Here is a 7,770-nt window from a genome sequence, read left to right as displayed (position 1 = left end):
CACGATAACGATACGATTCCACGATAACGATGCGATTCCACGATAATGATACGAGTTTCCACGGTAACGATGCGATTCCACGATAACGATGTGATTCCACGATTCCACGATAACGATGCGATTCCACGATTCCACGATAACGATGCGATTCCACGATAACGATGCGATTCCACGATTCCACGATAACGATGCGATTCCACGATAACGATGCGATTCCACGATTCCACGATAACGATGTGATTCCACGATTCCACGATAACGATGCGATTCCACGATTCCACGATAACGATGTGATTCCACGATTCCACGATAACGATGCGATTCCACGATAACGATGCGATTCCACGATTCCACGATAACGATGTGATTCCACGATTCCACGATAACGATGCGATTCCACGATAACGATGCGATTCCACGATTCCACGATAACGATGCGATTCCACGATTCCACGATAACGATGCGATTCCACGATAACGATGCGATTCCACGATTCCACGATAACGATGCGATTCCACGATAACGATACGATTCCACAATTCCACGATAACGATACGATTCTACGATAACGATACGATTCCACGATAAAGATGCGATTCCACGATTCCACGATAACGATGCGATTCCACGATAACGATACGATTCCACGATTCCACGATAACGATGTGAGTTTCCACGATAACGATACGATTCCACGATAACGATGCGAGTTTCCACGATAACGATGCGATTCCACGATAACGATGCGAGTTTCCACGATAACGATGCGGGCGCGGCGATAGTTATACGACATTGTCTACCTAACTACATAGGTACCAGGACGAACCCTTCCTCCCCAAGGGTCCACCCCAGTCCCTGGGTGTGAGGGCAGTGACGATGCAACCTTGCCGCGCCTCACACGGGTCGCCATGAGCAATGACCCACCACACACCACTCCCCAACCACTGTCATGAAGTGAGCCCTTTTCTCCCCTAAAGGACCCCTCGTACTGCCAGTGTCTGGTGCATGGTGCACGGCGTGCCCTCGTTCATGGCGAGTTGTTCAGCCCGGCGTCATCATAATCAAGGGACCCGTACACACCCTCCACCAGACTCTATGGAAAGAGCCCTTACTCCCCATAAGGACTCCCCCCTCCGGGCAACATCTGGTGAATGGCAGACATTGATCTCTTGCTTATGGCGACCCCTTGCCTAGTGTGAGGCGCTGCAAGTGGACGACTACTATTGAAGCTCGAGGCCGCAAAGGAAAAGAAGGACCTGCTGCCAGTTCTCTACCTTGGGCCCCAGGCCGGACCCGACAGCCACCTTCTCCCCCCGTGCGGCGCCCAAGGCCGTCACAGCCCTCAACGAATTTTGGCCGAAAGTTCTCAAACGTCATTTAAATTTTGATTCGAATATAAAATCGTCGATGGTAAATGAAAAATGGCTTTGGTTTGAAAGTGTGCAAGAGTGGGCTGATCAATGAGACAAGATGAGGCAGCTTTGCTCCGGAGTATTTGAGTGTACCTTGCGTGTTTGCTGCCCGTGAATATGCGCATGTTCGTGTGTGACTAGACAGAAACAGTAATCCAGTGGTAGTGACTATTTAATAGGGAACTTAACAAGATTAGATACATTTCTGGATGAGTGGACGTAGATTTGCATGTCTTGTACACGAACTATCATCTGTAGACATACTTTTTTTTTTTTTTGATAGCTGCTATTATGGTCTTTAAAAAGTAAGAAATAGATCGTCAGAGTTTTTTTTTTTTTTATCATCACATCGTTAGCATTTGATGACAAGAAGACACGGAGTGACGAGTATATACACTTGTAAATTTGTGGGCGGCCGAGAGAATGATATGAGTCATCTCGAGATGCTTAGGGACACCTGGACTGTAAACATACAACCCCTCACCTGAAACGTGGTAAAGAGAGCGGCAGAGCCAGCGTTAATTCCCAGTGGGACCATAACCCTCAGCCGGCCAGGCCTGTGGCTTGCCTTGGCCCAACAGGCTGCGTCGCTCATGCCACCTCAACCACGCCTTGCATTGCTCACACGCTTTTTACTCACTAATTCTTATATATATATATATATATATATATATATATATATATATATATATATATATATATATATATATATATATATATATATACATGAGAGAGAGAGAGAGAGAGAGAGAGAGAGAGAGAGAGAGAGAGAGAGAGGGGGGGGGGGGGGAAGGAAGCATTCGGCCTGGGTGAGGGACTGGAGGGATTAGCAGTAACACGTGAAGGGCAGACCAGTGTGTAGGAGAGTAACGTAAGGTAACGTAAGGGGGGGGAGGAGAGAGACAGTTTGGGTGAAGGAAGAGAGTGTTAGTTGGGTGGGATGGAAGGGAGGGGAGTGGAGGGGAGGGGGGACAAAGTTTGGGTGAAGGAAGTATAGTGTTAGAATGAAAGATGACGGGCAGACCGTCCTGCTTTGCTTATGATGCTGTTTATTGAGAGCAGGCTCCTTTTGCCTTTCATCAGTTTTGAAGTAAAATGTTTTAAATTTGTGTATATTAAAAAAAAACTCCAGTTCCTGTCAACACGACTGCATGTTTTTATTTTATTATTTTATTTTATCTATTTATTTATTTATTTATTTATTTATTTACTTGTTTGTTCTTTTGTTGTAATTGCAATATAAATATAATATAACTTGAAAGTGTGTGTAGGAGAGTGAGGCGTCCGGCAGTGTTTATCACGTCACCAAAACAATGTCAAACCCTCCGCCACACCTCGGGACACCGCCACCCAGTGGGGACAGAATCCAGGGCCCGCCACGCTCCGCCGTGAGGGAGGGGCTTGTGCCTCAGGCGATCGTGAACAGAGTACAGGGAGGGAGCGGAGCGTTAGAGATGGCTCAGTTCCGCGGCGCCGACCAATGGGAGACGTGGCACTCAGGCAAGGATAGGCTGATTCCACCAGCCAGCGGCGCGGCGAGGCGAGGGGCGGGGCAGGGAGTGGATGCCTCCTCGCCACCACGCGATAAAGATGGCGGAGTTTCCAATATATATATATATATATATATATATATAGAGAGAGAGAGAGAGAGAGAGAGAGAGAGAGAGAGAGAGAGAGAGAGAGAGAGAGAGAGAGAGAGAGAGAGAGCGTGTGTGTGGTACTTAAAGTTTGGATTCTTCTCTCCATTGCCAAACTAAATTTTTGCAAGTACAGAGGCAGACATCTGCCACTCACCACTCCACTCCGTCAGTCTGTTAAGCTCCTCCTCAAGTTCATTGCAGTCTTCATCGCACGTCGCCTTACCACCTAACTTTGTGTCATCTGCTAATTTAACTTCCACTACAGCCTGTTAAACAATCACTCGAGTCATGAAAACACCCTTGGAAACCCGAACAACTTCCACCACAGCCTGTTAAACTATCACTCGAGTCATGAAAACACCCTTGAAAACCCCAACAGCTTCCATCACAGCCTGTTAAACTATCACTGGAACTATGAAAACACCCTTGAAAACCGCAACAACTTCCACTACAGCCTGTCAAAATTCCACGGACCGAGAAAGGTAACAGAGAGCATACAAGTACGATCTATGGTATCCCTTGGTCACCTTCCTTTACCACTAGCATCGTGAATGAAGGAAAGCTCAAAAACTTCCAGTAAAGCAGACTGCAAATTGTGGAGATGAGACGGCGGAACGTTTGAGAATATCAGTCCCCGTGTTCTGAACCGCTCCGGCTCTCGTCACGACTGTTTACCAAGGCCACAGAGACGCTTAGACGGGTTCTCAAGACTGTTTCTCCTGCTAGTAATGCAGAAATATTGTTAAATCTGTCACTAGAACCGTAAAAACAACCTTGAAAACGCTCTGCTCTCTCATGAAGACTGTTTCCCGAGGCCACACAGACGCTTAGCGGGTTCTCAAGAGTATTTATCCTTTAATAATGTAAAAATCTTGATTGTATGTCAATAAAACCTGTATTGTATGTAGAGGCTTTTGAGTGCAGTGAAGGTGCGGCACGAAAAAGTTTCAGAATATAGTTCATGGCGGTGCGTGCGGCGTGAGTCACGGGGCGCGGCGGAAGGCGGTCAAGAGGGAAAGGGTTAAGGGATGAAGTTAAGGGGGAGGGAGTGAAAGATAAGGGGGGTCAAGGGTAAGTTGTAAGAGTTGGTGGATTAAGAAGGGAGGAATGAGAGGGGAGCAAAGGGGAGGAATTAAGGGAAAGGAGTCAGGGTTTTGGAAGGGGAGGGCAGGGATGGGTACGAAGGTAGAGGAGTGGAGTAATTAGAAATGGGTAGAAATTAGGAAGGGAAAGAGTTAAGGGAGAGGGAATAAAGGGAAGGAGAAGGAAGGGGAGAGAGGTAAAGAAGCTATCTCTCTCTCTCTCTCTCTCTCTTTCTCTCTCTCTCTCTCTCTCTCTCTCTCTCTCTCTCTCTCTCTCTCTCTCTCTCTCTCTCTCTCTCTCTCTCTCTCTTATGGCCCTAATCACCCAACATTCTTCTTCTTATTCTTCTTCCTTCTCTTCTCTTTTTCCTTTGCTTCTTTCGTAATCAACATTGCGCTGTAAAAATTTCACATAAGACTAAAGGATGATAATGACGAACAATGATGATGATGATGATGATGATGATGATGATAGTGGTGGTGGTAGTGGTGGTGGTTTTGGTGGGTTTAGGAACAATACAAAAAAATCAGGATGATAAGAATGAATGATGGTGATGACAATGATGACGATGATGGTCGTAGGTGATGATAATGATGGTGATGGTATTAATGTTGATAAGGGTCATCACTGCCAGAAGGACGAGAAAGAATGGCGATGACCTCGTGAAGATGGTGACGAGAGTGATGGTGGTGATGATGATGATAATGATGATGGTGGTGGTGATGATGGAGATGAGAATGATGATGATGATGAGGAGGAGGAGGAGGAGGAGGAGGAGGATGAGGAGGGTGATAATAATGATGACAGTGATGTGCATAATGAAGATAATAAAGATGATGAGAAATGTTAATTGTATAATGATGTATTGGTGTGTTACTCGTGCCTGTACATTTCCTTCACTGACACATACAAAAAATTTAATCAGTCATTTGCTGTTTCCTGTAAGGCTTTGATCCCTTACTGCCACGCGTCGCCACTTAAGTACGTAGCGAGCCGAGGAAGAAGAAAGAAGGCGGAGGTCCACCCAGACGAGCCGTTCCCGCATCACACAACTTACACGTTCATTTCTCGCAGAGTAAAGCAAAACACAACAGATGTGTATAGAGACTCTAGACAGTATCCGGAAACATTTCTGCCCGCACCCCGACTACTTTCCTGAGGCTGTAGTTGAAATTACACAGATTTTCAGGCTGTTTGTACGGTTCTAGTGACAGACTGGTAAGGTCTCTACAGCATCATCGGGAGAAACAATCTTGAAAACCCGTGTAATTATCTCTGTGGCCTTTGAAAATAGTCTGGTGAGAGAGCAAAGCTTTTCAGAACACAGGCACATAACCTTGCTTCATGCTTCATGAAAAACAAGTGCATTTGTGATACCTGAGAATGCCTTGTTGCATTTCCCCCATTAGCCTGTCTCTCATTGGTGAAAACACTCGCACTACATATATTACGTTATTTCATTAGACTCAAGTCGCTATTTCAAGTCTACATAAGCCTCAATAAATACGAGAGCTGTGGTGGTGGCCTGCTTCCCGATTGCCAATCAGAGCGTTCTATTTTTCCGTTTTCTTTCTTACTCTTCGTAAAGCTCACGTATCCTTCATCTGTCCTTACTTCTTGCCTCACAGTGTATTGGTGTCTTCTACTGCTAATATAACCGTGATTCTATTATTTTGTATCATTACAAGTAGTATTGCGAGAGTGGCTCTGTTCTTAGTGACAATTACCTCAGCACACCCTCCACCAATCAGCGCCAAGTATTCAAGTCACGTGATACTCTCTCCTCGCCGTCTCCTCAGCCATTCGCCCTGCGCCCGCTGACGTGACGGGTGGAGCTCCGGTTGTGTTACGGCGGTGAAGTGGTGTTGCGTCTGTCCTCGGCGGGCATGTTGTGGTGGACTACGGTGTGGAGGGAGAGGTGGATGTGAATATGGCTGGCCTGTTGGTGGATAGGGAGGAGTGGATAGTGGAAGAGAGGGATCACCTGAAGATCCGCCACCCCACAGGGATCACCTGAAGATCCGCCACCCCACAGGGATCACCTGAAGATCCGCCACCCCACAGGGATCACCTGAAGATCCGCCACCCCAGATTGTCTCACCTGAAGATCCGCCACCCCAGACTCTCTCACTTGGTTAGGTTAGGTTAGGTTAGGTTAGCCTAACATTACCTAACCTAACCTAACCTAACCTAACCTAACAACATGGACGCATTAAAAAACTGAGTGGATATAAAAAATGCAGAAAAAAGTTTACTTCATTAAAAGTATGGGATCACCTGAAGATCCGCCACCCCAGATTGTCTCACCTGAAGATCTGCCACCCCGAGTGCGGATGGGGTGGCGGATCTTCAGGTGATCCGAAGAGAGATGTGGAGAGTAGGAAGGTGGAGAGGGAGGTGGAGGTAGGTATGGCGGACGTGACTGGGTTGAGGTGATGGTTGTGGTGGTGTTTGGTGTGTGTGTGTGTGTGTGTGGTTGTTGAGGATGGAAGTGGTTTGGATGACTAGGATGATGGCGTGACTGGCTGGTGATGGTGGTGGTGTTGCAGGGGGGGATTGGAATGGTTGTAGGGAGTGTTGGTAGTGATGGTGAACGTGACTGGCTTGTGGTAAAGGTGGTTGTGGTTCTTGAGGATGGTGGTGGTTGAGTAATAGTGGTGGGGGTAGCGGACGTAACGGTGTTGTGGTTGTTGGGTGTGGTTGAGGGTTGGGGTGGTGATGGTAGTTGGGAGTGGTGGTGTGGTAGTGGGGGCGGTGGCGGTGGTGGTAGTGGTGATGGTGACGCTACAGTTGTCAGGGTTTATAGAGATGGTCGTGTGTGTGTGTGTGTGTGTGTGTGTGTGTGTACTCCTGTAATCAGCAAACTGCAGTCACTCGTTCGCTTGTTTCACCTCCCTGCTTCAAGCCTTCCTTCTCTCCCCTCCTCTCCTTCCCCGCTCCCTCGCCTGCCTGCCACTCTCTCCCCTCTCTTCCTCGCCTGCTCTCCCCTGCTCCTCGTGTCCTAGGTGAGTGTTACCTTATTTGAGTCAATATATATAATGTTTTTTATTTGAGATTGAAGCTCCACACGTAATGAAAGGTAGTAATTTGTGGTTTTGAATGCTGTTATTGGACTATTTATGTAAACTTGCCATAGAAAACTATTTATTGGGAAATGTGTGTATATTTCAAAAATTTCATCTATATAATGACCTGTGTGATGTGACGTTAGAGAGAGAGAGAGAGAGAGAGAGAGAGAGAGAGAGAGAGAGAGAGAGAGAGAGAGAGAGAGAGAGAGAGAGAGAGAGAGAGAGAGAGAGAGAGAGAGATTGACAGCAAATGAGGCTATATTTTAACTTTCCTGACTCTGTGATGATGAAAGTTACATGATTGAGGTTGCAGTTAAGTAAGTTGAGAAGCTGAGCAGATAAGTACAAGTACACCACCTGTCTGTCTGTCCGTCTTTGTCAGTCAGTCAGTCAGTCTGTTGATGGAGGACTGGTGGAGAGCAATCTGTGTCTGTCTGTCCGTCTTTCAATCATTCAGTCAGTCAGTCAGTCAGTCTGTCTGTTGATGGAGGACTGATGGCGAGACTAATGTGTGCCTGTCTGTCTACGTGATGCTTCCCTCCGCTGTTTCATTACGTAGACAAAAT

Source organism: Scylla paramamosain, unplaced genomic scaffold, assembly GCF_035594125.1.
Source record: "Scylla paramamosain isolate STU-SP2022 unplaced genomic scaffold, ASM3559412v1 Contig28, whole genome shotgun sequence".
NCBI classification, from domain to species: domain Eukaryota; kingdom Metazoa; phylum Arthropoda; class Malacostraca; order Decapoda; family Portunidae; genus Scylla; species Scylla paramamosain.
Note: the sequence above shows the minus strand (reverse complement) of the source record.